Source organism: Musca autumnalis, unplaced genomic scaffold, assembly GCF_047663935.1.
Source record: "Musca autumnalis isolate F117 unplaced genomic scaffold, ASM4766393v1 scaffold_1, whole genome shotgun sequence".
Classification (NCBI taxonomy): domain Eukaryota; kingdom Metazoa; phylum Arthropoda; class Insecta; order Diptera; family Muscidae; genus Musca; species Musca autumnalis.
The window spans coordinates 176,394,884-176,412,590 of record NW_027411644.1 but is presented as its reverse complement, the minus strand read 5'-3'; the positions used below and the strand labels follow the sequence as shown (position 1 = coordinate 176,412,590).

Sequence of the window (17,707 nt, the reverse complement as noted above, 5' to 3'; positions counted from 1 at the left end):
CCAATTGTCACCTTTTTATCCCCAAGTAAACGAGGAGGCGCCAGTTGCGACTTAATTAACTTAACTTAAACGACGAGTTGTATAAATAATTCACATTTACATTTTCTTCATAACTTTAATATAAATGAAGCATCCAATAACAGAAGTTAGTGTTGATGGACTGAATATCTTCGTACATATTGTTCTGGTATAAAAAAGGAATACGAAGTAAATATGCAAATCGCCCTCTTCTTCTCTCTACCCGCTAGCAATTCCAATTGTCGCAATTTAAATAGTCCTATACTAGAGGTAAGTGGTACTAGTTCACAATTGACCCATAAGTAATGCGAAGGGAACCAATTGACACCTATATATCCCCAAGTAAACGACGAAGCGTCAGTTGTGACTTTTTCCCACCACTTTTTTTTATAAATAAACTGGTATATGACTGTAAACCTGGAACTAGTACAATACCACCTACAGGTAATGCATAGAGTGTCAATTGGTTACCTCCTATGACATCCCCATGTTAAAGTTTACAGTTGATTGCACTGTGAGGGGTCAGAAGTGGAACTAGTTACTGTAACGCTGAGAATCGACGAGTTTCCGATGCCGATCTAGCCCATCGCCCAAGCGGGCAACTCAGTGCGCGCGTTCACTATACTTCTTTGCAAAGAAGCCCTTCTCTGCTATAAAGCCAGAAATGTGTCCCATCACTGAACAAAATTAGGCTCGAAATACACTCCCCACACAACGCGAATTTTCGTTGTGAACGTGTAAACGTTGTAGAGGCGTAAGCTTTTCCTTTATAAAATGTCAAACAATACTAAACAAAAATAACAAGAACACGTGACACGACTCACGCGTGATCTGTCAAAAAAGGCTATTGAAAAAAGTTCCTCTTGTTGGATCACCCGTTACATTGAAAATTGAAACATACTTCCAGGGTTTAAAAGCCAGTATTTGATATTGGCCATAGCTGTACAGATCAACTTTAACACAACCTCGGCATACATGACTAAATAAGCAAACGAGCTAGTATTTCTACGTAATGCATAAACGAAATTTATGCAGCAAATTTGATTCAAATACCTTCTCACCTGCTGATGACGGAAAATTATGTTTGTTTCCCCTTGAATAGATACCAGTCTTCTGTGCATTTAGTTCTACTGAAATGATGTTGTGGTCGTCTTGTAATAATGGCCCCAGTAACGGCTTGTACCCCGTTTGGCACTAAACGAACTAAGAAAAGATTTCGATTCCTCTCTGTTTGTTGCTTTGCTTTTCCAATTTGGAATGTCACGCTTTTCGATCTCGTCTTCCACTTGTTTGCTCTATCGAAGCCTTGACCTTCCAGTTCTACCCATAACACCATGTAGCCCGTATTAATGCGCCTTTTTAGCGGGTTCATCATCGCTCATTCTTATGACATGGCCTACCCAACGCAATCGCTGTATCTCGATACGTTTAGGGGTCAATTATCGATCGCAATTATCCTTGAGTGGAGTTGCCAGTTGTCAAAATTACTTTATGTATGGCAACCTTCAACTGAAGTTGCGAATCTCAGTTGATGAACCGGTTATTTTTCAGCAACCACTTATTTTCAGTTGCAGTGAATATTTTCGAAGAAACAAGAAGTACAATTGAAAGGAAAAAAACATTTTCTTAACAATTGTTGATTATTTGCATGAATAATAAATTTTGTGTATCAAACGTATGGTGAAAATAACAACAAAACAACCGTTTGAAATATTAATTGATAAATTGAGTGCAAATCCAATGTGTACATGGGTTCCATCTATTCAGCCGTTTCGTTTTGAATAAAAATGATTTTGTTTTGTCTTTTTTCCTCCTCCGTCAACTTCGAAACGATCCAATTTATCTTCTATCAAGTGGACAATTTCCTTCTTAATCATCAAAAAATAGTTCCACTGAACTTTTAATTTTAAAATAGTTTTTTTTGTCGAGTTGTGCCTTTTGGATTTAATAGAGTACACAAGTTTTAAAAAAAACACTGATCGATAACACGTTTATCGACAATCCAGTTGGGTTGACACCAATAATACAACATTTTTGCTCTGTTCCAGAACCTGCAAGAAGGTACTACTTTTTACTACGATAACAATTTTTCCTTTATGTTATCGAAAGAAATAGTAAAAATAGTAGATTCTTGCAGTACTGGAACAGACCTTTTATCTCAGTTGTGCTGACAATTGACAATGCAACTTAAGTTTAGTGGCAAAGCATAATCGACCCCTAACCTATACTGATTTCGTTGTATAGCCGATACAGTTCGTGGTTCTTACGACGTCGATACGCACCGTCAACACAGATTGGCCAGTAAATCAAACACATCAATCACTGCCTTATTTGCTTGCACAAGTACCTATTCTTGCAAACCATAAATTAGCACGGGCAGTAAAGTGTTATTTTTGTTTGACATGACGTGGCTTTGTTTTTAAACTGCTTACTTAAGCCAAAGAAGCATGTGTTTGCCAGTACTATTCTTCTTCTTATTTCACAACAACTCACTACCTCAAATTTATAAGAACCAACTTCCACAGTTGGTCCAAGTTCTATGGACGCATTGCGCGTCTACCCCATCAACGTGATCTTGTCGCCATTTACCGCCAGACCAACCTTCATAAAGGTATCAGTTACTTCTTTACTAATCGACCTATAATGTCAATATCGTCAGCACAAGCGAGTAACAGGTGCCTTTTGGTGTATATTGTGCCATTTCTTTTGACGTTTGCATCTCGTATGACCTTTTCCGGAAGGATGTTGAGATCACATGAAACCTCTTTTGGTGAGGTTCTTTCCTATTTACCTTAACATCTCTTTCCAGATCATAAAGATCTCTCCTGCCGTGCCTGGGTGGGGGCCGTATAGCTTACCACAGATCGACTCTAACCCGGCGTTTACAAATGCCAGTGTTGGCAAGACAAAAGCAAACCCAGCCAACATTTTTTGAAAATTTTAATCAAATTGAGTCTTTTTTGATCCGACTGCACTATTAAAAAGCTGGAATATGAGCTCATTTTCTGATCATAAATGACTCCTTTGTCGGGAGGAAAACGTAACCTCAGGCGACTCTTCTAAACAAATCACAAATGAGTTTTCCTCTGCATTAGTTTCGAGTCATTTTTGCCCATCTTCTGATGGTATATAAAGTCTTTTCAGAGTCGTATTTCAATCATTTATTGGTGATTTGTTGATTAATTTGGGACTCTTTTTCGAGTCATGTTTATTATCGTTTATGAGTCTTTAGGGAGTCATTTATGAGTCTTTTTATTAGACGAAATAAATTAAAAGAATTTTCTTTTTATTCTTCTTTGTTTCTTTCCTTTGTTTTATAGTGTTTTCTGCTTTGTTATGTCTTTTAATTATCCTTTATGTTGCTCGGTGGTTAGTATACTGCTTCTTTATTTCATTTGGCAAAACCTGAACATGTGTTGTGTTTGTCTATACACTTACCCAGCCAGCATTTTTTGAAAATTATAATCAAATTCGAGTCTTTTTTGATCCGACAGCACGATTAAAAAGCTGGAATATGAGCTCATTTTCTGATCATAAATGACTCCTTTGTCGGGAGGAAAACGTAACCTCAGGAGACTCTTCTAAACAAATCAACAATGAGTCTTCCTCTGCATTAGTTTCGAGTAATTTTTGCCCATTTTCTGATGGTATATATAGTCTTTTTCATGTCGTATTTCAATCATTTTTTGATGATTTGTTGATTAATTTAGGACTCTTTTTAGAGTCATGTTTATAATCGTTTATGAGACTTTAGAGAGTCTTTTTAATAGACGAAATAAATTAAAAGAATTTTCTTTTTATTCTTTTTTGTTTTTGTTTCTTTCCTTTGTTTAGTTCTCTTTTCTGCTTTGTTATTTCTTTAATTATCCTTTATTTTGCGCGGTGGTTGGTATACTGCTCCTTCATTTCACTTGGCAAAACCTGAACTTATGTTGTGTTTGTCTATACCCCTCATACCAATTGCGGATATTATTCGAATGTTCGACACCCCCTCATACCAATTGCGGATATTATTCGAATGTTCGACACAACTTTCGAAAACGATATCACATTCGAAGAATTGGCAATTGTTTTTCGGGTGTACACAAGCACGTTGTTCTTTTGTTCGTCAAAAGTTTAAAAACGATATCGTTTTCGAACATTTGGCGAATGTTTTTTCTTCACAAGAAAAATAGTTTCGAGAAACATTTTTTACTTTGAAAATTTTTTTGTTTCAAAAAAAAAAATTTACGTTGTTTGTAAAAAATTCCCATTTGCTTTTTTCAAATAATTTCGATATAAATGCTACGTATAATATAGACAATAAGTGTTGATAAAGACAACATATGGGTAGGTTGCCAAACACAAGACAACAATGTTTATCAACAGTTAAATATCGCGTCGCAAACATAAAGAAATAAAAACGGAAAAGGTACATAACAGAAACTCCACAAAAAATGTTTTTCGCCACTATCGTAAAACTATCGTCAATCATTCGCTAATAATATTATTAACGATATTCGAAATCGAAGGATTTCCTGCCACAAACTGAGCGACGAGTGAATCGTTTTTAATTCATTCTCGTGTGTCGTTCTCGAACAAAATATCCGCAAAACTCTCGAGAAACATTCGAAAACGATATCGTTTTCGATAGCAATGGTATGGGGGGACAACTTTCGAAAACGATATCACATTCGAAGAATTGGCAATTGTTTTTCGGGTGTACACAAGCACGTTGTTCTTTTGTTCGTCAAAAGTTTAAAAACGATATCGTTTTCGAACATTTGGCGAATGTTTTTTCTTCACAAGAAAAATAGTTTCGAGAAACATTTTTTACTTTGAAAATTTTTTTGTTTCAAAAAAAAAAATTTACGTTGTTTGTAAAAAATTCCCATTTGCTTTTTTCAAATAATTTCGATATAAATGCTACGTATAATATAGACAATAAGTGTTGATAAAGACAACATATGGGTAGGTTGCCAAACACAAGACAACAATGTTTATCAACAGTTAAATATCGCGTCGCAAACATAAAGAAATAAAAACGGAAAAGGTACATAACAGAAACTCCACAAAAAATGTTTTTCGCCACTATCGTAAAACTATCGTCAATCATTCGCTAATAATATTATTAACGATATTCGAAATCGAAGGATTTCCTGCCACAAACTGAGCGACGAGTGAATCGTTTTTAATTCATTCTCGTGTGTCGTTCTCGAACAAAATATCCGCAAAACTCTCGAGAAACATTCGAAAACGATATCGTTTTCGATAGCAATGGTATGGGGGGTACTCTTAATATTATACGTTACATTTATATCAAAGTTTTGTAGAAAGTGTATATGAGAATTATTTACAACAAAAAAAAAAAGTAAAACAAAACAATCAGCTTTTAATCACCTAACTGTTCAAAATATGATCAGAAGATACATAATTATAATCACTTTTCAAACACCTGCATGACCCTTTTTTGATTAATCATTTTTCAATCTTCATGAAGATCAAAATGTGACAATAAATAATGAAAAAGTAGTCACATTTTAAACGCCTCAATGATTTATTTGTGATTGCTACGCATTTGTTGTTGTATTTTAAATTGAACTCTTTTTAATCATTACAGGGACTCCCTTTCTGATCATACAAGCGACTTAATCAGTTTTTGATCACCAAAAGGACTCTAAAAAGAATCCGCAATGTGATTTTTGAAAAAACAATCTTCCAAATGCTAGCTGGGTTAATATTCTACGTTACATATATGTATATCAAAGTTTTATAGAAAGTGTATATGAGAATTATTTACAAACAAACAAAAATAAAACAAAACAATCAGTTTTTAATCACCTATTTGTTCAAAATATGTTCAGAAGATACATAATTTTAATCACTTTTCAAACACCTGCATGACCCTTTTTTTATAAAGCATTTTTCAAACTCCATGAAGATCAAAATGTGACAATAAATAACGAAATAAAAAATAATTTAAAAAGTTAAGTTTCAGTGTTTTATTTCGAAATGTACTTAAAATTAAAAAATAATTTTCGCTTAGCCTCAATAAATATATTCTTTTTCATGATAGAATCTCTCAAATAAAACGCTTGCATTTAAATTATGAATGGTGACAAAATTAAACGGCAAGCGTTTTATTTGAGAGATTCTATCATGTATTGTCATCTAAATCTGAAAAGTGTGCAAAGTTTTAGTTCGATTGGTCAAATGCAACCGTGTTAAAAATCAATTAGCAGATTTGAAGTTAGACACCGTTAAAACACTGTAAGAATGGACCAATATTAATTTTGATTTCATATTCATGTATTGTCATCCAAATCTGAAAAGTGTGCAAAGTTTAAGTACGATTGGTCACCTGCAACTGCGTGAAAAATGAGTTACCAGATTTGAAAAGCATAATACCGGAAATGGGTTGGTACCGTTATATGGGGGCTATAGGAAGCAATGGATCCATATTTGTTTTGGTTTCATATTCATGTATTGTCATCTAAATCTGAAAAGTGTGCAAAGTTTTAGTTCGATTGGTCAAATGCAACCGTGTTAAAAATCAGTTACCAGATTTGAAAAGGGGGTCAAGTTAGGCACCGTAAAAACAAGTTAGACACCGTAAACTCGTGGTGACTAGAAGATAATTTTCCCCAAAAATCGTCAGGATTGGTCTATTTTTAGCTATAGACCCCTCATAACGGACTTCCAGTTTTTTATTAATTTCAAGATTTTGTTTATATTTTCAAAGTGAATTCGCTGTAATTGGATCATTTTTGTTCTTTGGTGGTATTAAACCTCCTGCGTAGGTCGATGGCCGATAGAGGTCCATGTTTTGGTATATCCCCAATATAGACGTACCTCCCGTTTTTTTATAATTTCACGATTTTGGCCATATTTTTCAACTGAATGTGCTGCAATTTGACATTTCGAGTTTATAATCTGTATCAAACATTCTTGCCAAAATTCATCAATATATGCCCACATTTTGGTATAGTCCTATATCATGTTTACTCCCGATATTTAGCATATTTAAATATTTGACCTAAATTTTCTACAAAAACTTTTGTAAAAATCATGACATTTTATGAATTTTATAATTTACTAGCGGACCCGGCGAACTTCGTCTCGCTATTAAGGAATAAAATTTCATACAAAAACTCAATTTTCGATTTTTCCAATTTTCCGACTTTTCCAGAGAGATTTTCCAAAATTTTCTTCCGTAAAGACCTTCTCCTCGAAAATACGAATAACTGACAAAAAAATTTACAGAAATCGGCCTAGCCGTTCTCATTTTATGAATTACTATACATTTTTTACACCATTTTTATATATATAGATTAACTGACAACAAATATCAACAATATTAGGCACAGAATATTCTTACTAGGTGGGTTAACATATGGACCAAGGGCGTACCAGATTATATTAGATGTAAATAATGTCTTATAGGTCTCAAACAGGGAACAGGATGTTTTATGAGATTTTTAGTTCGCGAGGATGGGTTGGCATCTCTTACAATAAACACTAGCTACAGGATATCTCAATTAGGAGAGTTCCCGAATCGTCTAAAAATGTACCAGGATATATCAACAGTAAACAAGACCACACATGTGGTCCAGCTTACCAATTTGTGTGTTCTATTTGGAGCTTAAATCTACGGCAGGCCTTCCGCGTTTTTACTTTCAACGGCAGATAATGGTGTCTTTAAAAGAAGGCCAATTTGCATGATGTTTTTCAATTTTCTTGTTCTGTTGTTCGGTATCCAGATTTTTGAAATTCCTTTGCAGAGACAGTGTATACGATCTGACAACTTAGAAAAATCATATCCCGTAACATCCACCTGAAGGTTTGCTATAATTTCTTCGAATACCGTCCGTCCCATGCTGGCATTGACAAAGTCTTTGAACACCATATATCAAAAACATACAAATGTGAAAACACACATTCATACTGTACCGTTAGAAATTGTAAAAAGAAAGCCGGAATACTAAAATTTGATGTGTCTACGATAGATTTGAATAGTTATAATCACAATTTATAGACATCGATTTTTGTATTTTTGTCGGGGGCTGGGACCACAGTGGAATGGACCAATATTAATTTTGATTTCATATTCATGTATTGTCATCCAAATCTAAAAAGTGTGCAAATTTTAAGTTGGATTGGTTAACTGCAACTATGTGAAAAATGAGTTACCAGATTTGAAAAGCAAATTATATAAAACACTGTAGAACAGTGTAAACATGGACCAATATTGGTTTTGATTTCATATTCATGTATTGTCGTCCACTTCTGAAATGTGTGCAAAGTTTTAGTTCGATTGGTAAACTGCAACTGTGTTAAAAATGAGTTACTAGATTTGAACTAAACACACCAAAGCATGTTAAATAAAACACTGTAAAAATAGTCACATTTTAAACGCCTCAATGATTTATTTGGGTTGCTACACATTTGTTGTTGTATTTTAAATTGAACTCTTTTTAATCATTAAAGGGAGTCACTTTCGAGTCCCTTTCTGATCATATAAGCGACTTAATGAATTTTTGATCACCAAAAGGACTCTAAAAAGATTTTTGATAAAACAATCTTCCAAATGCTAGCTGGAAAAATACAAACCTTTTTTACAAATACATTTATAAATTTTTAAATATGTTACCCCCCATATCAGTTGCTGATATTATTCGAATGTTCGGCACAACTATCGAAAACGACTATCACTGTCGAAAGTTTGGCAAATGTTTTTCGTGTGTACACAAGCACGTTGTTCTTTTGTCCGTCAAAAGTTCGAAAACCATATCATTTTTGAAAATTTGGTGAATGTGAAAATTCCCATTTGCTATTTTCAAATAATTTCGATATAAATGCTACGTGTAATATAAACTATAATGGGTACTTTACACGATATGTTTTTTACATGTGGGTTGTCACTTTTTATATACAAAATGTATATGCAAAGTGACAACCCATATGTAAAATAACATATCGTGTAAAGTACCCATAGGTGTTGATAAAGACAACATATTGGGTAGGTTGCCAAACACAAGTTGCCATCAACGGTTACATATCGAGTCGCAAACATAACAAAGAAATAAAAACGGAAAAGGTACATAACAGAAACACCAAGAAACTCCACAAAAAATGTTTTTCGCCACTATCGTAGAAACTATCGTCATTCATTCGCTATTAATATTATTGCCGATATTCGAAATCGAAGTTTTTCCTGCCACAAACTGAGCGACGAGAGAATCGTTTTCAATTCATTCTCGTGTGTCGTTCTCGAACAAAATATCCGCAAAACTATCGAGAAACATTCGAAAACGATATCATTTTCTATAGCAGTATGGTGGGTAGAGAAAAGTATGAATGTATTGGTGAAAATGGTTTGTAACTTTGCTATTGTCTTGCCAATATTGTCTATGTGTAAACACCTAGTAAGGGCAACCGGCCAGCGACTTAGGAACCTTGTCTCTACTTCAAATCTTGTCGCAAATAGGTGCGGCTTGCTCGAACGTCATAAACATGCTGTCGAACGTTACACTCAATATCCTGGGGTAGTTAGTGGTGGGAATCAGGACAACATCGACCAATATGTTCAGGAGGAGCCTCATTTCAGCCGTCCAGGTGGTGAACAGTGTGGCAGTGGATATCTTCATATTGCTCAGATGGAAAAACTGTACTAAGTCAGCTATGTAGACATTTAACCTATCACATACATATCATGTCATCTGGAGAGTGTGGAATTTCTGAGATTAAACACTTCCGGAGATATTATCCCGTCTTTGGGTATTTCCTGTTTCACTCTTAGACTGAATTCTGCAAACGACTGGCGCCCAACATTCATCCAACGTTCTGCCTATTCTGGTTCGGAATAGTGTCTCCCGAATCGTCGCTACTGGGAATGGTATTGTCAAGACGTATTAATATCCTTTTGGATTATAAATGTTTTTGATAGTAGTCCACATCATTTTTGTGCCCATGTCGGATTCTTCTAAATATTTCCTCAATTTGTCACTTTCGTGATTTGAGCCGATTCTGTCCATTTATTGAGACCAGTGGGCCTATTCTGTAACTTTTTAACGACAATCGATATTGTTATTTTTTCGAGAAACTCATTTTAACAACAAATTTAACAACTTTTGTATTCTGTAAACAAATTTTAACAACTTTTGTTAAAAATGTCGTTATGAAAACAACACAAAAATAGTAGTTGTTAAAAAATCGACAAAAATGTTCAATATTGGATTTGCCTTTGGTTTGTGCCCAGCCAGCATTTTTTGAAAATTTTAATCAAATTCGAGTCTTTTTTGATCCGGCTGCACGATTAAAAAGCTGGAATATGAGCTCATTTTCTGATCATAACTGACTCCTTTGACGGGAGGAAACCGTAACCTCAGGCGACTCTTCTAAACAAATCACAAATGGGTCTTCCTCTGCATTAGTTTCGAATCATTTTTGCCCATTTTCTGATGGTATATATAGTCTTTTTCGAGTCGTATTTTAATCATTTATTGGTGATTTGTTGATTAATTTGGGACTCTTTTTCGAGTCTTTTTTGAGTCATGTTTATTATCGTTTATGAGTCTTTAGGGAGTCATTTATGAGTCTTTTTATTAGACGAAAGCATTAAAAGAATTTTCTTTTTATTATTCTTTTTTTTTTGTTCTTTCCTTTGTTGTGTTGTCTTTTCTGCTTTGCTATGACTTTTAATTATCCCCTTTACCTGAACATGTGTTTGTCTATACTCTTAATATTAAACGTTACATTTATATCAAATTTTTGTAGAAAGTGTATATGAGAATTATTTTCAACAAAACAAAAATAAAACAAAACAATCAGTATTTAATCACCTATCTGTTCAAAATATGATCAGAAAATACATAATTATAATCACTTTTCAAACACTTGGATGACCATTTTTTGATTAAGCATTTTTTTCAATCTTCTGATGATCAAAATGTGACAATAAATAACGAAAAAATAGTCACATTTTAAACGCCTAAATGATTTATTTGTGATTACTACACATTTGTTGTTGTATTTTAATTTGAACTCTTTTCAATCGTTACAGGGAGTCACTTTCGAGTCCCTTTCTGATCATACAAGCGACTTAATCATTTGTTGATCACCAAAAGGACTCTGAAATGACCCCTCAATGCGATTTTTGGAAAAAACAATCTTCCAAATGCTGGCTGGGTGTGTATGTTTTGTTTATGAATACATTCAAAATTGAACGCTTTTGAAAGTTTATAGACAATTTGTCTACATTTTTAAAGAATAGCACAATCGTTACTGCAAACAATTTTTAGTGTCGACAACGTTGTCAATTGTCGGATTGTTAGAAAGTTACAGAATAGGCCTACAGCCCCCCTTTTCTGTAACTTTTTAACAACTTTACTCATTGTTTATTTTACAACAATTTCATTTGTTTGTTTTGTAGTCGTTACAAAAACAAAAGACATTTAACAACTTGTTAAATTTCTTTTGTTATTGTAACAAAAACAAAACAAACAAATGAAATTGTTGTAAAATAAACAATGAGTAAAGTTGTTAAAAAGTTACAGAATAGTGGGGATGTAGGCCTATTCTGTAACTTTTCGTCGGATCGACAACGTTGTCGACATTAAAAATTGTTTGCAGTAATCTTGTTTTCATAACGACATTTAAAAAAAAAAGTTGTTAAAATTTGTTTACAGAATACAAAGGTTGTTAAATTTGTTGTTAAAATGAGTTTCTCGAAAAAATAACAACATCGATTGTCGTTAAAAAATTACAGAATAGGCCCACTGGTCTCAATAAATCGACAGACTCGACTCAAATCACGAAAGGGACAAATTGAGGAAATATTTAGAAGAATCCGACATGGGACAAAAATTATGTGGACTACTCTCAAAAACATTTATAATCCAAGAGGAATATTAATAAGTCTTGACAATACCATTCCCAGTAGCGATGATTCGGGAGGCATTATTCCGAACCAGAACAGGCAGAACGTTGGATGAATGTTGGGCGCCAGTCGTTTGCAGAATTCAGTGTAAGAGTGAAACAGGGAATACCCCAAGACGGGATGATATCTCCGGAAGTGTTTAATTTCAGAAATTCCACACTCTCCATACGACATGATATGTATGAATAGGTTAAATGTCTACATAGCTGACTTAGTACAGTTCTTCCATGTGAGGAATATGAAAATATCCACTACCACACTGTTCACCACCCGGACGGCTGAAATGAGGCTCCCCCTGAACATATTGGTCGATGTTGTCCTGATTCCCACCACTAACTACACTTGGATATTGAGTGTAACGTTCGACAGCATGTTTAAGATGTTCGATATTTTTGCTATTGTCTTGCCAATACTGGCATTTGTAAACGCCGGGTTAGAGTCGATCAGTGGTAAGCTATACGGCCCCCACCCAGGCACGCCAGGAGAGATCTTTATGATGTGGGGAGAGATGTTAAGGTAAATAGGAAAGAACTCACCAAAAAGAGGTTTCGTCCGATCTCTACAACATCCTCCCGGAAAAGGTCATACGAGATGCAAATGTTAAAAGAAATGGCACAATATACACCAAAAGGCACCTGTTACTCGCTTATGCTATCGATATTGACATAATAGGTCGATTAGTAAAGAAGTAACTGATACATTTATGAAGGTCGGTCTGGCGGTAGACGCGCAATGCGTCAATAGAATTTGGACCAACTGTGGAAGTTGGTTCATATAAATTTGATGTAGTGAGTTGTTGTGAAATAAGAAGAAGAATAGTACTGGTAAACAGATGCTTCTTTGGCCTAAGCGTAAGCAGTTTAAAAACAAAGCCACATCATGTCAAACAAAAATAACACTTTACTGCCCGTACTAATTTATGGTTTGCAAGAATGGGTACTTGTGCAAGCAAATAAGGCAGTGATTGGTGTGTTTCATTTATGGGCCAATCTGTGTTGACGGTGCGTATCGACGTCGTAAGAACCACGAGCTGTATCGGCTATACAACGAAATCAGCATAGGTTAGGGGTCGATTATGCTTTACCACTAAAGCGGGTACACACGATCAGTTTTGACTGTCGATTTTTCGGAATTATCGATAACTGTCCAACCGTTCAGGAACCACAATATATGTATTTTGTGGTTGCCTGATGACTGACAAAGATGAACGGCCACACTGGCAAGCAGCCGATTATTTGAGCAAAACTGACAGTCAAAACTGATCGTGTGTACCCCGCTTAAACTTAAGTTGCGTTGTCAGTTGTCAGCACAACTGAGATAAATGGTCTGTTCCAGTACTGTAAGAATCTACTAATTTTTACTATTTCTTTCGATAACATAAAGAAAAAATTGTTATCGCTGTAAAAAGTAGTACCTTCTTGCAGTTTCTGGAACAGAGCAAAAATGTTGTATTATCGGTGTCAACCCAACTGGGTTGTCGATAAACGTGTTATCGATCAGTGTTTTTTAAAACTTGTGTACTCTATTAAATCCCAAAGGCACAATTAGCAAAAAAAAAACTATTTTAAAATGAAAAGTTCAGTGGAACTATTTTTTGATGATTAAGAAAATTTACAGGACATGACATCTATTAGAAGAAATTTGAGAGACAAGTCGAATTCATTGGAATTGCCATCTGTACTGTAAGTTGAAGCTTATGTTGGAAAGATATGTATAATCAGTAAATTAGTTTAGGTTTAAGGGGTATTTTCGAAGGCTAAAGGATGCTGTAGTCTACATTGTGGAAACGTTAAAGGATGACTTCAAAGTATGTTACAGATCAACAGCAATACCCCCACTTTTAAATATTTTTTTTTGCGGAGGGAAGTTTCCAAAAGTCCCATGGCAATGATTACAACAATTGCATGGCTAAATCTACATTGTCGAACGTATTCAAGGAAATTGTCCACTTGATAGAGGACAATTTGGATCGTTTCGAAGTTGACGGAGGAGGAAAAAGACAAAACAAAATCATTTTTATTCAAAAACGAAACGGCTGTATAGATAGAACCCATGTACACATTGGATTTGCACTCAATTTATCAATTAATATTTCAAACGGTTGTTTTGTTGTTATTTTCACCATACTTTTGATACACAAAATTAATTAATCATGCAAATAATCAACAATTGTTAAGAAAATGTTTTTTTCCTTTCAATTTTACTTCTTGTTTCTTCGAAAATATTCACTGGAACTGAAAATAAGTGGTTGCTGAAAAATAACCGGTTCATCAACTGAGATTCGCAACTTCAGTTGAAGGTTGCCATACATAAAGTAATTTTGACAACTGGCAACTCCACTCAACGATAATTGCGATCGATAATCGACCCCTAAACGTATCGAGATACAGCGATTGCGTTGGTTAGGCCATGTCATAAGAATGAGCGATGATGAACCCGATAAAAAGGCGCATTAATACGGGCTACATGGTGTTACGGGTAGAACTGGAAGGTCAAGGCTTCGATAGGGCAAACAAGTGGAAGACGAGATCGAAAAGCGTGGCATTCCAAATTGGAAAAGCAAAGCAACAAACAGGGAGGAATCGAAATCTTTTCTTAGTTCGGCTTATAGGACAAATGTTTAGAGTGCCAAGCCGTTACTGGGGCCATTATTACAAGACGACCACAACATAATTTCAGTAGACATAAACGCACAGAAGACTGGTATCTATTCAAAGGGAAACAAACGTAATTTTCCATCATCAGCTCCAGCAGGTGAGAAGGTATATGAATCAAATTTGTTGCATAAATTTCGTTTATGCATAACGTAGAAAAGCTAGCTCGTTTGCTTATTTAGTCATGTATGCCTAGGTTGTGTTAAAGTTGGTCTGTACAGCTATCGTCAATGTCAAATACTGGCTTTTAAACCCTGGAAGTATGTTTCAATTTTCAATGTAACGTGTGATCCAACAAGAGGTACTTTTTTTCAATAGCCTTTTTTGAAACGTGTTCTTGATATTTTTGTTTAGTACTCCATTTTATCATGGAAAAGCTTTCGCCTCTACAACGTTTACAAATCGTTCAACTTTATTACGCCCACAAAAATATACGAAGATCCCTCTATCCCTTTTCGAGCTATCGTTTGCGTTGCCAACGCTTTTACAAAAAAAAGCGTTTCAACAACAAAAATTCAAAAAGTAGTATAGGATGTGCCCTTTCAGATAAAAGAAATAACTACTTCAAAATATTAGTAGTTTCTTTGTAAAAAATTCATGAAAAATGTTTTTTTTTTTTTTTTGTTTTTTGGTCTGCACAACTAGGGATAACCCCTTAATTGAAAACTATAACCCAGAGTTTACACATGCCAGTGACAGTTCGAAAAATTCAATACATACCATGGCACAATTACCCGGGTAGTGGCGTCGTAAAATTTTGAATATGTTATGTCAAAACTTTCTTTATGTTGTTGGGGAAATTACAACAAAAATATTTTTTTTATAAAGGGATTTGACATTTCATATTCGATCAGCTGGTGTGATACCACTACCTGGTAGTTCTGCCATAATACATACACAATATTTTACTACCACAATTACATTTTTTGAATTGTCGACTACACTGGCACTAGATTTTTCATGCCAACAAAATTTTGAACTGGCTGCCAGTGATATGTCGAAAATGAAAAAAGAGTTGCCGAGACTATTTTTGAATCCATGTACATTTTTGTTTCTTTTAAGATTGCAAAGATTTAATGCATATTTTCAAAAAGGTTATGAAATACAAATAATACATCTCGGTAGCTGCAATACATTAGTGGTGAATACAGACATAATTTTGATGTTTTTCCTGAAAATATAGGTTGATAAAAAATTTCCCCTCTGGGATTATACAATCAGCCCTATTCTGAACGCATGTGAGTTGGGAATTTTTTCCCATTCCCACATTTTCGTATTCTGAATAAAATTTTGTGGGAGTTTTTACCCATTTCCCATCTCCCCTCATTCTGAATGAAGTTCGAATTGGGAATTTGTTCCCATGGGAAAAATCTATACATTCTCTATCTTGAATTGTGGGAGAATTTTGTGTCTTTTTGTGGGAAAAATCTCCACAGCAAACAGTGTGGGAGTTTGAAAAAAAAAATTCAAGAAATTTCATATTTTAAAGAGCAGTACACATTGTCAGTTTTGAATGTCGATATTTCTCAAGTATCGATAACTGTCCAACCATCCAGCAACCACAAAACATTTTGTGGTTGCATGATGAATGATAAAAATGAACGGCCACACTAGCAAGCTGTCATTCAGAACTGACAATGTGTACCCAGCTTAAAGCTGAGTACACATTGTCAGTTTTGAATGACAGCTTTGTTGTTGCTTGCTAGTGTGGCCGTTAATTTTTGTCATTCATCATGCAACCACAAAATATTTTGTGGTTGCTGGACGGTTGGACAGTTATCGATAATTGCAAAAAATCATCATTCAAAACTGACAATGTGTACTGTACTTAAGACACCAACACGACAAAATTATTGCAAATATTTATAATCGCCATGTGTTTGCTTAGAGGTAGTTTACACTATCTATCAATGTCATATGACACGAAATAAAAACATTCCATATCTACCCACGCAGGCAATGTGGAGACGTAATTTTATTACATTTTTGCTGGTGTGGACGCACAAAGTAAATGACGTAAGGAAAATCCCCAATATTGCACATATTAGCGACTATATAATGATGGAAAATTTTATGGCATATGACATTTACATATAGTGTAAACTACCCCTTAATAAAAGCATACAAAATGTACTGTAAAATATGTCATTGGTAGACTTCGGATTTTGCATATTCTTATATGATACAAAAACCTGCAAGAATCTAACATGTTTTACACCGATAAAAAATGTTCCTTTATGTTATCAAACAAAACAAAAAAAAAAGTAGTAAAAATTAGTAGATTTTTGCAGTTCTGGAACAGATCATATGTATTGAAATACGAGAAAAAGAGTCATGGTTGATTCAATTTCAAAAGAATTTTTGGCAATAATTATTAAAATATATTGGAAAATAACCATAATATGTACAATCTTTACAACTTTTATTCATTTTCCTAATATAACCTTCGGGTTTTTTTAAATCAGACGAATAACGTTCTATTGAAAACGTGTTAGTCTCCTCAACGACACGACAACGATCACACAAACGTACATACATATATGCCAAATTATTGCAATGCTATTCCATTTTCACAAATGCCTTTCCTTGAATAGGATCGTTATTTTTGAACGTAGAAGCTTGAAATTTTGCAAGGGCATGTGTTTTAGTTTTAGATTCATTCAAAAACGTATTTTATTTATTTATTTTTTTTTTTTTTTGAGATACATCTTCGGAAATTTATGGTGACGATATTTAATAACACGCAAAAATATGTAATAATCGAGAAAAATATCAGAATTTATCTTTTTCAATTTTTTAAAAATATGCAAAATACGAGTGTAAGCGATCATTAGGAATAAGTAAAACTAGCGATATACTCGTTAAACCCCTAACTAAAATTACTCCGTATGAACATACAATTTTTAAATTCGTTACAAACTTAAACATTCCATATTACTTTATACACAAAAATTATGTTTGCCTACTAATTAAAAAATGCTTACGCCAATTCGCACATTCTGAAGAAAATGTGCTTATTAGAACATCACACATCGTTGACTCCATTCACTTAAAAAATCCATAAATCAATGCACGGTTGTTGAATTAAGTGAGTTGTGCTTTTGCTAATCTAATTCAA

General features: G+C 34.3%; 1 protein-coding gene across 1 annotated transcript in view; it reads right to left on the bottom strand.

Annotated features, from left to right (window-relative positions):
* LOC141388782 (uncharacterized) overlaps positions 1-17,707 on the bottom strand; it is a 186,141-nt gene that overhangs the window by 73,496 nt on the left and 94,938 nt on the right. The gene's annotated exons all lie outside the window — the stretch shown is intronic.